This window comes from Durio zibethinus, chromosome 18 (genome assembly GCF_047325235.1).
Source record: "Durio zibethinus cultivar Kanyao isolate XHJ-2024 chromosome 18, ASM4732523v1, whole genome shotgun sequence".
Lineage (NCBI taxonomy): Eukaryota > Viridiplantae > Streptophyta > Magnoliopsida > Malvales > Malvaceae > Durio > Durio zibethinus.
The window spans coordinates 14,506,263-14,521,705 of NC_143179.1; positions in this window are offsets into that span (position 1 = coordinate 14,506,263).

The following is a 15,443-nucleotide window of genomic DNA, read 5'->3' on the forward strand; positions in this document are numbered from 1 at the left end:
TTTTTCATAAGCCCATAACCAATTTTGACAACATGCTAAAACTTCTATAGTTTATGGATGAAGTTTATTACGTTAGAAACTCACCAACCTCCCTCTAGTTCTAAAAGTAAACTCTAAAGCAACAACAAAAATTGATATAGCATAAATATCTCTAATATTGGTTCTACAAGTGCACCTGTCATGTTAAGTGATAAAGTGATGAATAAGTATCATTCCTTCGAGGATTGAGTTAATCCTAGTACTAGAATACGTATCGTTCCTCCAAGGATTGAGTTAATCATAGTACTAAGTACCAAAATTAGGCCTCTTAACCATATTTAGTTGCATCGAATCAAAGTTGAACCTAATGATTATCAATTGCAAGCAAACCAAATTTAAATGTTTAAGCCACCTTAGTAAATTGAATTGAACTTTCTAAAATAGAATTTACTAACATGAAAACAAGTTTGAAACTCAAGGTAAAAACAACAATTCTAAAGCATGAAAATCAAGTAAATAAACATGAAACTTTAATTTAAAAGGTAAATAAACAATAGAATGAAAGAACAACAATAACAAAATCAAAACTAAAAACAGCTTATAAAGTACATTGAAATGTAAAACAGGAATTTAAACAAACATTTTCTATACTCAAAATTAAAGAGAATAGAAATGAATCTAAACTTGATTCAAGCTACAAATTATGTCATAGGCACTATCACTACCTAGAAGCAACACTAACCTTCCTTTATTAGCTCTAAACAACACTGAAAATTAAAGAAGTTGAAGAACTAAATATAAAGAAAACAAATTCTGGATAAGCAGCAGTAACTTGTGATTTTCTCTCAAATTTGATTGTGTTTGGCTCTAAACTTAAGTGTAAAACAAGAACTGAATGCAAAATGTAAAGGAATTTATTCAAAACATTCAACATCAAAATTGGAATATTAAAAAACAGAATTTGAAAAACTGGAAATTGCAAGTTGAAATTTAATAGATATGCAATAGTGAAATGATCCTAGAGCTAAAGAACACACAAGAACATGTGAATGAAAGCTTAGATGAAAGTTAAATTCAAGAATTTAAAGAGAAAAGGTAAGAAAGTGAACGTTTGGCAGCAAAAAATGAAAAAAAATAAAATTTGTAAAAACTGGAATTATAAGCTTAATTCAAAGAAATTCTTCAATGTAATAGAATGTAAATTCAAGCAACAAGTACATGTAATGAACAAAGGAAAAACATTTTAAATGCAAGTAATTAAAGAGAAAATTTAAGAACATGGGTGTTTAGCAAGAAAGCAAGTACCAAAAAAAAAAAAAAATCTACTCAACACTACTTATACTTCTAAGCTAAATTCTACTTTCTAATAAGCTATGTAATTGGACCAACAGGAATGCTTCATTAGTCCAACTCAACCTCCAAGTCAATTTAAGAAGTGAAAATTGCAAGTCTTCAACTCCTCTAGGTAACAATGGTTTTTCCTACTTCATGAAAAAATTTGAGTTGTAATTAATGATCTAAGTGCTTCTTTAAGTGTCCAATACGAAGGCTTGATTGCCAAGTCAACCAATCTTCTTCTCAACTCTTGGAGTGCTCATTTTTGTGTTCACACACAACATGAAAAGTACTCCAAAACTGGCAGTTCTTTTTATCGCCCATTTCATCTTCAATTTGAGCTAAAAGTTTGGTAATCCTTATGCTCACATTTAAGCCAATAAAAGTCGATGAAAATGCCAACTCAGCAAACAATTCCTTGGCCAAAATTCATCTAATTTCTAGCTTTCATTTAGCTCTCAAACAATCTGGACAACAGCTGCCTATCTTCTTTAAGCTTAATTTTAAAATTTTCCTCGACTTTTACACTACTATTTAGCTTAATCAACCTTTTAAGCATTTTGATCACTTACTAACAAGACTTGAACACTTCTTAACATGCTTCATTGCATCATTGGCTAGCTCAATTCTGCTCAAATATCTTCAGTGCTTGACTACTCGGCAATTGAGCTCTAGGTTCAACCACTCAACTCATTTTGCTTCCAAATTGATCCAAATCACTTCAAATCATCCACATTTGCTTCCTTTTTCCTTATTTTGCTAAAATTACCAACACATGAGAAATTTAATTAATTAGGAGCATATTTTCATGAATTTTTTAAGAACTAAGGAAAAATACATCATAAAACACTATTATAATTCTATAAAATTAGAATTATCAGTATCTAACAATAACTTGTAAGATAGGAAATTGAGATCTAGTTAACTTCCACCAAATTAGACATTTTACCTTTATACATAAAAGAAACACAAATAAGCTTTAAAAAATAGCAGATGCATTTTTAAAAAACATATATGTTAAAAAAAGTTAAGAGAAGGCCAAACAAATTACTTTATATTATTATTTATCAGCATATTCTTTCGGATCACATTAAGAATGAAAAACAAATAATACTTAATAAAGAAATATTTTCAGTCAAAACTTAAATGGCAAAAGCAGTTCCAGGTTGAAGATATAACTTTAAAAAGAATAAAAAAAATTATTGAATTTAATAATATTTCACAATAACCAGCAACATTACCTTACAATAAGAAAAGAAGTCATATATGTTACCATATTAAAATTAAATATTTGTAGAAATCACCTTAACAACTTTGTCATGTTTATGTTTAATTTATGCTAATATTGATTGTTATTAGGAAAGATTGAATTCTCTTAAATATGAAAATTGTCAAATTTTTTTAATCTAAAAGTCATTCGTTAGACATTACAAACTAAATCAGCATTGAACATTACAGGCTAATATTGACTTTTTTTTTGTCTACAAGTCATTCAAGCACACTAGTTGAAGTCAATGACAAAATGGCCTTTTTCACTTCTCATGGACAAAATTCTTTATTGCTTCAACTCACTAATACTTTGATTTCCCTTTCAAATTACAATAAAAAATTAAAATAAGACAAATGAAAGTAATAATCCTAGAGCTTAATTATTGTCTTTGCATTGTTTAATCCACCGAAAACTTTACAACTTATTATAGTAAATTGGAGATATCAAAACCTAGAAAAGCCAAAAATTTTAGATAAAAAAATGAATTAAACCGTAAAATTCCGTGCATATAAAAGAGAGCTCTTCCCTAAGATGTTTTGCTTTGAAAGCAGTTAAATAATCAGCACTAATTTTCACTAAGTTAACAAAAGTAAGCATCCAAATATTAATAGGAAATATATACAAAAAATAGATTTCTTGCTAATTCTTAGATGTGAAATTAACTAAAGATTTCTCATAGCAAAAAGATTATTAATAAAGAAACGTGATAGATTTAAAGGTGACTAGATAAGGTAACACATGAAAATAGAATTCGGGTTAGAGTGCCTCTAGTGGCAGCAATGAAAGCGAATGACTTGCGAGAATTGACGCACCATTGGTTTAGATGGGTTTGGGAGAGAGAGGATGAGGGTTTACCTTAGATTGGGTTAGGATCAAGAGAGTGAAGAAGCAAAAATGCGAGATTGAAAAAAAAATACAGAGATTGAGAAAATGAGCCAGAGGAAGAAAGAGGAGAAATGAAAACTGAAGAAATGGCGGAATGGAAAAACAGAGGTAAAGTGCACTGTAAACCTTAAAATAAACTATCCATACTATGGTATTTTTATAATTATCTTGAGTCAAGTTTCGTGTAAACCTAACACTTTAAACATTTAATAAAATTACTTTAATCCGATTCAAATTCGATTTAAAAAAAAAATTAATCATGTTAAATCAAATCAAATTAAATCTCATCAATTTCAATTTGGAGTACCATCTCAAGATTTATCATGTGTTCTACGACTTTCATCAAAAGGAATTTATTTTCTTAATAATTAAACTAATAAGCCTTGGGTTTAGATGGATTGTATTGCTTCAGATAAGCCTCTTGATTTGCGGTCCTATCTCGTTTGAAGCAATTTTTTACAAAGATAGAATTAGTACCTAGAACATATAAACTCTCTGCAATTCATAGTGATTATGATAAATTATGATTTAGTTTTTTTGAGACTGTAATTTAATTTTTTATTGGAAGACACTATTATTATTTTGTAATATTTGGGTTTATTAGGGATAACCAGTCTTAGGAATTAAAGACAACTTTTCTTATCAGAAAAACGTTGTCTTTTTATATGTTTCTTAAAAGATAATCTTTTTTTTTTTATATAAAATAAATGTAGCCTTTTTAATTTTAGAATAACATTTAGATTTTCATAAATTTTATAGCAAATGAGGCTACATTTTTAAGGGAAATTGTTATCCTTTTACTTTTTAATAAATAAATTAAGTAAAAAATATTGGAAATATTTAACTAAATATATAAAAATTCACAATTAAAACCTTTTACAAAATGTTGAATAAATAAGTTATTTCTATTTTTATGTTTGTCATGTATTATTAACGTATTATCAATGATAATATAGTAAAAAAATTTATTAAATACTCTTACATTTCCTAAATCAACAAAATGCACCCATTTCCCAAAATGTATAGATTTTCTTGGATTCACTTTCTTTTTTGAAATTTAAGAAGTCATAAACCAAATACTTTTTTTAAATTAATTTGATAAATTTAATTCATGCATAAAATTTAAAATTAAATAAAAAATAAGAAGTTATAAAATATCTAAATTGTTATTGAATTTTACTCAAATTTGCTAAATCCAAAATAGATTCAATTTAAGTTTGACCCATAATCACAACTAATAGTTTAATCATGAAATCATCCCTTTCTTAACTCATATATTCTTTTTATGATATTTGATCATCGTATTTAAAGAAAAAATAACAATGTTTTTAAATCATAAATATACTTTTAAAAAATTTTCACTTATTTTTCATTGCATGATTATGTTATAGTTTTTGAGAAATTTTTATGATTTTTTTAACTTTCTTTTTGTATTATGTATTTTTTTAACATTTCTTAATTTTTATATTATTTTTAATTATTGGATTTTTTAATTAGAGACTAAATAAATAGATATTCAAATTTTTGGTTTGAATTTTTTAAGTATTTGATATTTGGTTTTAATTTTTGGAAACTACATATTTTGGGTATTTAATTTAGGTTTTTCGAAAAGTTATAGTATTTATGGATAATTGGTTCAACTTTTGTCAAAAATATTTTGTTGAATTTTTCATTCTTTCTCTCTATACTCATTTTTTATTTATTTTTCACATGTATTTTTCAAAGTAGTAATAATATTTTTATAAAAAAATAATGGGTATTTGGTTTAATTCTTGAATTTATCATTTTCTTCTTCTCCACTCTTCTTATATATTTTTTGTATTTTAAACATAAGACAAATATAAAAATTAATAATATTTTATAAAAAGAAAAAAAGGGCTTCCACATTTCAATTTAAAAACTACGAGATGATGTTTTTAATATTTAAATTAAAAAAATTTAAATAATAATAATTCTAAAAATTAAAAAATATTTCGATGGTAAGTGATTGGCTATGCCATGTGTTAATAAAGTCTCCTTCACTTATCTATAGAAAGTACCGATATTTTTTTATTTTCAAAAGTATAAATCAACAAACGTTTATATTTAATAAACTATAAATATATCTTTCAAAAAATAGTTTAAAAATAATTATGTTAAATTAAAAATTTAATGAGAAATAAATGTGTATTATTTGAATTTGTAATGAAATTAGAATGATGAAAAATAAATGATAAAATTCATAAAACAATCCCTATATTACTTTACAAAGAAAGTTGAAAGTGATACTAGTATATTGAAAATGAAATAAGCATCATGAAAGAAGCCTAAGAAAATGTTGATCCTCAAAGCCTTTAAATGAAAGAAAAAACATTTTGAAAAAGTTTAAATATTATGAGCAAATGATGAAATTGAAAATGGGAAATTTTGATGTGCAAACTAGTTGATTAAACTTGATAATTAGTTCTAAAGTTATAACTGCTCAGTAATTGAAAAGAAAAAGAATTGGAAGCTAAAAAATAGAAGGAAAAAAGATTATTAAAAAAAGGTCTTCAGAACCTTTTTACCATAATTGGAGACACATAACATTTATTTTATTGACATTTGCATTTCATTCATGGCATTCATAATATTCGTGGCATAAATCGTAAATAAGACATTTTAAAAAACAAGTTTTCAATTCTCGGTTGAGGAAAACTTTTCAAAGAATGGATTTCGATCCTTGGTTGAGGAAAATTTTACAAAGATAGATTTCAATCCCTAAGGAAAATTTTTGAAGATAAGATTTTGATCCTTAGAGGAAAAAGCTATTTCAAGATTGGTTAAGGAAAATTTTTAAATTTTCAAAATTCTTGAGCTTTTGTTTACATAAGGCTTTTAAATTTTCAAAGTTTTTGAGTCTTTATTTATAAAAGTTTTTAAAATTTTCTTATTGCTTTTGGTTAGAGAAGTTTTTTCAAAATTTTAAAGTTTCATTGTCTTTTTTTAGAGGAGGTTTTTTTTTTAAAATTTTAAAATTTTATTGTCCTTGGTTAGAAGAGCTTTTTTAAATTATAGTTTTATTTATTACTTCTGGTTAGTGGGTTTTTTTTAAATTTTAAAGTTTTATTGTCTTTGGTAAGAGAAATTTTTTCAAAAATTTAAAGTTTTGTTGCATTTAATCATAGGAGTTTTCTAAAATTTCATGGTCTCTAATTAAAGGAACTTTTTAAATTTTAAAATTTCATTACCACTAGATAGAGGAGCTTTTTCAAATTTTAAAGTTTCGTTATCTTAAGTTAAAGGAGCTTTTATAAATTACAAAATTTCATTGTTTTTGGTTAGAGAAATTTTTTAAATTTTAAAGTTTTTTAGATTATGGTTAGAGTAGCATTGTCTTTAGTCAGAGGAGTTTTTTTTATTTAATTTTAAAGTTTTCTTGCCTTTTATTAGAGAAATTTTTTTTTAATTATAAATTTTTAATGCTTGTGGTAAGGGGAGCTTTTAATTTTTTCTAAAAGTAGTGGAATCCTTGATGAGTATTTTTATTATTCAATTGATAAACTTAAACGTAATTGTTGCTTGCATTTTTGTATAATTCGTATTTCACAAAAAATACATGAAAAGTGAGAAATTATAAATACTGTGTTTTGTTCAAGGTTTTTTACCTTATTTTGTTCAAGGTTTTTTCAAGTTTTTAGCCTTGGAGTGAAGTTTTGGGTTTTTTTAATCCATTGATCAAGGAACTGGTTTTAAAAATTCTTTTGGGTCTTAAATTGATTAATTAGGTCAAAAGTTTCGTTTGGATCTTAAGATCAACAGTAGTATGGTCCTAGTTTTACCCTTTTTTTAATTTGTTTATTTATTCACTTTTATTATTTATTTATGTTAATTTTTGAAAAATCCCAAAAGTAAAATGAAAAAAATTAATAAAAAATTAGAGGAAAACCTAAAGTGGATCGAATTGGAATCCTGATGAAATTATAGCTCTTTTTGTAATGAAGCCTCATAAACAAAAATTCCAAGAGATTAATGATAAGAGTTTTAATTGGAACTTTTTTTATTTAGAATTTGTTTTGAATTGGGATTAATCCAAATAAAATGAGAACCCAACAAACAATTCCATTAGCAACTAATACACAATTTTCGATAACAACACAACCATCAATCCATAAAAAATTCAACAATAATCAAGAGGCAGGAGAACACAATAATATGAAAGAAACAATAACCAACCACAAAAATAGCAATTACAAAAATTTTCTATAAGTGAGTGGATTTGCATGTTAGATTGATTTCAAAGGTTATTTTGGGATTTTGATTTTGGTAAAGAGAGAAATTTTTTAAAGAGTAATTTGAGGCATTTAGAGGCTGTTGAAATGACAATCGAAGGAAATAGTGGTAGTTAAGCTTTTTTTATTATTATTTTTAAGCTTACATCTAAAACTATCGAAGAGGATTTTAAATAATTTAATTTGAAAAATAAAAAAAAAACGTCAAATGGATTTTGAAAAATGTTGAAGCGGTGCTGTTTTAAGGGACTTGATAAGTTCTCCACACAACCTATTCACCGCTTTAGCAGCTAATCCGACACATATATATTAATTTCTTTTTTTTCAATTTTGTTTATTTTTCAATTATTTTATGTTGTTGTTATTATTATTATTATTATCATCATCATCATCATCATCATCATTATCTTGTTTATTTCAAATTTATTTATTTATTTAAATTTTTTAATTATGAATATGTTGTAATTAGTTAATGAGTAAATAAAAATTAAATACATAATTTTAATAATAATTAATAAATTGAATTTTTTTGTATTCCTTGTTTTTTCATCATGTAATGTTTATAAAATTTTGAAAATCAAATAAAATTACTTTGATGATAAAATTTTTAAAAATAAAAATTGATTGACTTTTTTAAAGACAAAAAATTTGTTTCATTCATAGTCGAATACTAAGGCTTACAATGCTTATGTTTATTACCAATATACTAAAAAACCTAATAGGACAATTGTGAAAGACTAAAATTAGGACAAATTAAATTTGATTTAATTTAATTTTGGTATGACAAGAGAAAAAGTTAGACTTAAGAACAAAAGAAAAAGTTTCACGTGTTTGGTATATTCAGTTAGCATACGATTAATTGCAAAAATTTACATTCCATGTATTAAACCTAATATGGCCGAATGCTTCCTTTATAAAAAAAAAAATCAAACCGCCGCCACTTTAAAGTAAAAGTATCACAATTGTAAAAGTAATAGGACAATTGTGAAAGATTAAAAAAATATCATTATATTTAAAAGTATCACACAATTCAAGAAAATTAGATAAATGGAAATTTGGATCATCACTAGGTAAACCAGCAAACTGTATAGAAGTTTGGACCGTTTGAATAATATTAGGCTTTATCTAAAAATTATTTGCTTGTATAGTCAGCCTTCATATGGATGGTTGAAAACCATCAACATTAGGAACAACATAGTCCCTTAAGGTTTTTTGTCTTTGTATTCACCATTTGACTTGGTGTAAATAGTGTTGTTTGCTCTTTCCTTAAACACCTTAGAGTTCTTTCAATTTCTTTGTCAAATAGAGCTAGGTTAAAACTTCTAAATTTGTTCATCAAACAACAAAAAAATCAAAATAGTTTAAAGTAATAAAAGTAAATGTTTAGATTACAAGGGAGTAAAAAATCCTTATTGATATTGAATCGAACATTGCTATATTGAATCAAGTAATAAAATGATGAAAGTAAAGTATTGTCCCATAAGGATCATAAAATTAAATTGTTGGGTAGATTCAAGTACCAAAGTTGATAAACTAACACCTTATATCTAAACTAATAAAAGCTATGTTTGAATTGCAATTAAAGAAAACAAAGAAAGAAAGATTGTGTAGGCTTAGATCTACTTATCTTACTACCACTTGGAAAGTAATATGTTTTGGTTGACTGAACTAGATCTAAAAGTCAAAGATTGAACACTTGAAAATAAGAAAGAATTAAGATTTTTTACTAGAATAAAACATAAAAGAAATAATGAAAACAAAGATTGCCTAAACTGAACTTGTACAGAAAGAAAAAGATGCAAAATATATCAACAACAAGCAAAACCAAAAACAAAATTCATATTTGGAAACTATTAATTGTTGAAGAAAAAACTTAGATCTAGATCTATAAGTTTACTATCTAAATCTAAAAAGAAATCACAAGAATTAATAAAAAAATGAAGCTCATTAAACTAGGTCTAAAACTGCTCATTAGAAGGAACAAAAATAGAGGAGTTGTGACAAATTGAGCCAAACAGAATTTAATTGCTGGAAATTAAAAAATCAACTAAATTTAAACAAGTAAACAAGTGAATTAAAGAGTGCAAAATGAGAAAAGAGTAAACCAATCACCCAACTAAGAGAGAAGAGACTTGATGTGCTGTCATTTACTTAAGCTTCCACTAAACTTCTAGATTTAACCAAAACTTTGAGGAATTTTCTAAAAATTTAAAAAATGAATTTGAATGTGATTTTTTCATATTTGTAGAATAATGAGCCAAGAATGCACAGAAAATTTTTTTTATTGAAACTTGCAAAAATTGATCAAGATATAATGGAAAAACCACACATAGTCAACATAAAAATTTGCCAAACAGATTTGAGATTCAAGTAAAATTGCAACAAATTGAATTGGAAAACTTAAAGAACATGAACTTGATTTGAAGATTCTTAAAGTACAAGAAAAGTAAATTTGTAGGAAAGTAAAGGCAATTTTGTTCCAAACAACCCTCTAAAAGAACAAGGAGGAAACTGTTTGGAGAAAAAAATGTAAAATGCGACAAACTAAACAATGAAAAAAATTAGGAAAAGTTTCTAAAAAAAACTCTCTTGAATGGCCAACCAATTCCTCCTATTTATAAGCACAACGTAAGGTGGTTCAACCAATCAAAATGTAAGGAAAAACTAGCTTAGCTACCATGTCTTATACATCATTCCAACTCATATATCTTGCTTCCTTAGTTTCCTTGTTTGCTTCTATTTAGTTCACTTCACTTTAAGCTTTCTTCTTTTGATCTTATGAGCTCTAAAAAGTCAAAATTATATCCAATGAGAAACCTTTTGCCAACTAAGCAGCTGCATTTGATCCTTCTTTGAAAATCCTCAAGATGGCACCATGAGTTTTGATCATCATATCAAATGTATCACACGACTTGGATTAAATCTTTGTTTCCAATTTTTGAAAGCAACTTGTCACTAATTTCTCCTTCAAATTCCAACCAAATACATACCATTTAGTTGTCAATTTATGCATGAAAAATTTTGGAAAAATTTAGAAAATTCTTAGCTCCAATTATAACCTCAAACTACACTAATGCATATATCACCTTTCTAGCTCATGTAAAAATACTAAAAAGATAACAAAACACTGGTGAGCTAAAAATAACACTTTCAAATGAAAAAAAAGGAATTAAAGTTTGAAATAAAGTTCAATTAAGTTCAAGTAAACTAAGGAAATTATAGAAGAAAAGGATAAAAAAAATCTCTCATAAATGGTAATAGAAGCACATGCACACTAATTTCAGCCTTTCATAACTTTTTACACTAAAATGAATCCAAAATAAGCCCAAAAGCTTTAATATTCCTCATTTTTCATATTTTTACCTACACATAATATTTATGCAATTAAAAGTATTTTTGCCAATTTTCTAAAAAAAAAGAAAATATTCATTAGAAATTGCACTAAAAAAGTGTGATAAAATGTTAAAATTTTAGTGCCATCAAATCCTCAAACTTAAGTTTTTGCTTATTCTCAAGCAAAACAAGATTGAGCAAAAATCATCACCAACTTTCAGTGATGAAGGCCTCATAAATTGACTAATGGATATAACTAAAGTAAAATCATAAACATGGGCTAATGTACAAGAATTAACTTAAGCTAAGTTTCTTCCTAACTATGGTTCCGAGTACAAGCAATACATCTTTTAGATCTTTGCATGAAATCTAAAGATGTTACGTAGAACATGAAAATCCAAAAACAAAAATCCATAGAGTGTGATCAAGTTTTATACCTTTACTTATCATATTTTTTTCCATTAATGTAGATAAACACATGACTAAAGATCATTTAAGATTTTATAAGCTTGTAATGTAAAACTAGGATCAAGGTATGATAAAAGATATTTTAGGCTTAAGTGCCTTAACTATGCATTACTTTGTCTAGAATCATTCAATGTTGAGCTTTCAAGGGAAAGAAGTCTAGGCTTTTCTAAAGAATCACCCCCTAAACTTAGTTTTTTTTATTTTTTTCTTTATTTTCTTTCTTTGCTATTTCACCACTTTATTTTTTTCTTTTTTCTTTTTCCTTTCTTTTTCCACTATTTTTTTCTTTTACAAGCTAGATTTTTTTCTTTTTTTTTATTTTTTTTTTCATTCTTTTTCCAAGCTCTAACCTTTTTTCCTAATAATGCATAGCTTAAAAATGATGCATGAATGTCCTAATGCTGATAGGTAAAGGACCAAAAGATAAAAAATATAAAAAACAAAGGCTATAAAAAACAAAGGCTTGGGTTTGTAATATGGCTTCGTAACAAAGAAATATATCATTAGGCTCAAATGAGGTGACTATAAAAGAATTATATCAAGGTTGGCTTAAAAAGGCTCAAACGATCCAAAGATGACCTATATCATTTCCCTAATCATGTGTCCTATAGGATTTCACCTTAAAAGATTATCAAAATAAATTGTAGAACATGAAACACAACTTCAAAGATCAATGCAAAAAAAATCTCATCCTCACATAATCATGCACTAGATAAAAAAAATGCAATTTAATGGTCAAAATATTAACTCATAAATGAAAACTCCCTCAAGAAGTTACCCAACCTAAGCATCATCTCATATTTCACACAATATTCAATCTTTTCCTAGAGTTATATTCATTCCTAATCTCTACCTATCATTAGCTTCATGAAGAACTAATCAAAAAAAGCATACTAATGATTCAAGTTGCAATAAATCAAGCTCAATTTCAAGGCAAAACTCAAGAAAATTCTAAAAATTTTGTAAAAATTTTAAGTAATTTTCCCATACCCCCAAACTTAAAAAACACATTATCCTCAATGTATAAGCAAAAAGAAATAAACCACAAAAGAGGAATAAGGGAACTCTTATATCATTATTGGAAGCAAGGTCACCGAATGTAAAGTGCAAGTAACTAAACCATGTGCTCCTAGCTTTAAGCTTTTATTCACCTATAAAATAAAAGAAAATGCCTAAAAATAGATCCATCAATATGTACAAGAAAATTAAAAAAAAAAGCTACACAATGAACAAATGAAAATAACATAAAAAGTAAAACTTAGGTTGCTTCTCAAGAAGCACTTATTTAATGTTAAAAACTTGACTTTCACTGGTGTTAGATAATCACTCTATGTTTCATTCGTGAATCTACCCATTTCATTTTCTTTTTTAGCACCAAATTTGTAATGATAATCTCCAAGTTACCTTAATGCTCAAGGGTAGATTTATGTTCCACCTATATAAATAATTTAAGCATATTGTAATATGGTCTAATAAAGGTGTTCATTGTTTCTAATACCATCATGACGAATAGGGATTTAGGCTCTAAAATGAAAGAATCTTCAATAGATGGTATAAGTTTAAGCTCAACAAAAGTTGTGTCTGATGGTAAAGTCAAACAACCCTTATTACTGTTTTTAAAAAGTGGGTTTCAAACACAAGTATTTTCAAATTATCATACAATGGACTTTTAAATAATAGAGAAAATGACATGGGTATACTATGAGACTTAATTTCTTGTTCATTAAGACCATTTTTAAGATCTTCTTGTAAATTAATTTAGGGCATTGATCCATCTTTTTCAAAATCATTTTCATTCAATTTTTTATCCATTAATAATCTATCTTAAGGAAGCTCAAAGAATAATGTGTCTAAAGCTTCGAACATAAGATTATAGAATGGAGAAGCTACTATATAAGTAAGTTTTTTACTAATGAGTTCTTTCTCATCCTTATGCTTAATATTAGATTTAAAAAAGAATATGTCTAAAGGCTTAAGTGATCTATCTAATAAGCTTGCTTTATCAACACATCTATCCATCTCATCCATCTCCAAACAATCGGGTAAGTGATGTTCAAGAAATTTGGGAAATGGCTTGAATAGAATATAAACATCTTTTTCTTGAATACTATCATCTTTTTCAACTTCTCTAAATGATCATTGATCATCAAATTCCTTAGCCATAGGCTTATCCTTAATCTCCACTATCTTTTCCTTCAAAACTTTTAGAAAATGTTACGTCTTCAACTCAACGGGCTCATCATCATCATCAAACCATATCAAAGTTTCTTTTCTATAATGATCTTTTAAGGTGCAGTCTTGCTTATTTACCCAACAAGATTTTGACTTTATAATACTAGGTAGAGGATTTTGAAAGCTAGTATTTAATGTATGTGCATTTTGATCACCTTACCCAAGTGTCCTTAAGAATGCCTTTTAGTCTTAACTGATTTTTGCTTAAGTTTGGATTAATTCAATGAACGTCTCCTTAAGTGATGGCTTCTTTTTTTGTAGGAGAGGTGGTGGTAAATATTGAGTGGACGGAAAGTGCCGTGAAGATGAATAGTACTATGATAGAAAAATATATTGTTATGGTGAAACATATGGTGGCACTTAAAGGACTTGTGGTGATGGTGAAGAGTATTGGATAGTGAAAGGTATTGTAAAAATGAAGGCTTGATATGATAAGATGGGGTGTACTTAGGTGGTGAACTAAAAGAATGCCCCAAACTAGTATCCCATATGTTCTTAGGATAACCGTCACAACCTTAAGTAGTGAAGGTGTTTGATTAATATTATGATTGTTAGTCAAGGGTACACTTATCACTATAATAAGTTCCACCATGCATTTTAACATTTTTATATTGACTTTGGAATTTATGGACAATGGCCTCTCAATTATTTGTTGTATAGTCTATTTTTTAGAATAAAGCTTTAAATGATGACTTACTTTTGGCTTTGTTTTTATTGTTTGGCCATTATACAAAGTAATCATCAGAAGAATAAGGTCTAGTATAGTCCTCATGATGTTCAGCTACATCATAAAGATTGGACTCCCACATGAAAAGTAAAATAAAAACTAAACAAGAACATAATAACTAATCATAAAGATTGGACTCCCACATGAAAAGTAAAATAAAAACTAAACAAGAACATAATAACTATGTATACTAATGTTATCTATACTTACCTATCTATTCTAAAGCGATGGTAACTACAAGATGATGTATGTACTATAGTCTAAACTATGCTAAAACTATGTAAACTAAGTAACTATTTTAAGTTATGTACATTAAAGGGTGAATTAATCTATAAAAGAGTATGTCAAAGCACGATATTAGCCTAAAGGAAATCTTGACACCTAATTTTCAACAATGTGCAAAAAACTCAATTGGATGATTTTTGCAAGTGCGCATATCGTTCAAGTAATAATAGCAATCAAAGGTCATGATATCATCCCATAGGGATTAGCTAAAGAATTCTTAGTCTAACTATCTATTATCTCCACACTCTCTCTAAATTTGTTTCAATCGAAAGGTGTATACAAAGTTAAGCTAATAAGAACAATTGAATAAAACCAAGAACAATACATAAATCTAGCATAAAGTAAATTTGCAACATGAAAAATAAGCAAATGAGAAAGTTTAGCTAAAATAGTAGCTAAAGTGAATTGAATTGAACTCAACCTACTTTGAATGTTAATCTAATCTAAAAAACCAAAAATAACAAGATAAATTAACCAACAAAATAATAGCTTAAGGCATAAATGAAAAATAATTAACTAATTAAAAAAAACCTCTTGTTAACCTTTCAACTTCTAACAAAAGAAACATCTAGAAACTTTTTAAGAAATGATCCAAACAACTTGAAAATTGTAAAAATTGCAAGTAAACTAAGTTTAAAATAGATTTGAAGAACAATTGAAAAAGTAAAAATGCAAAATA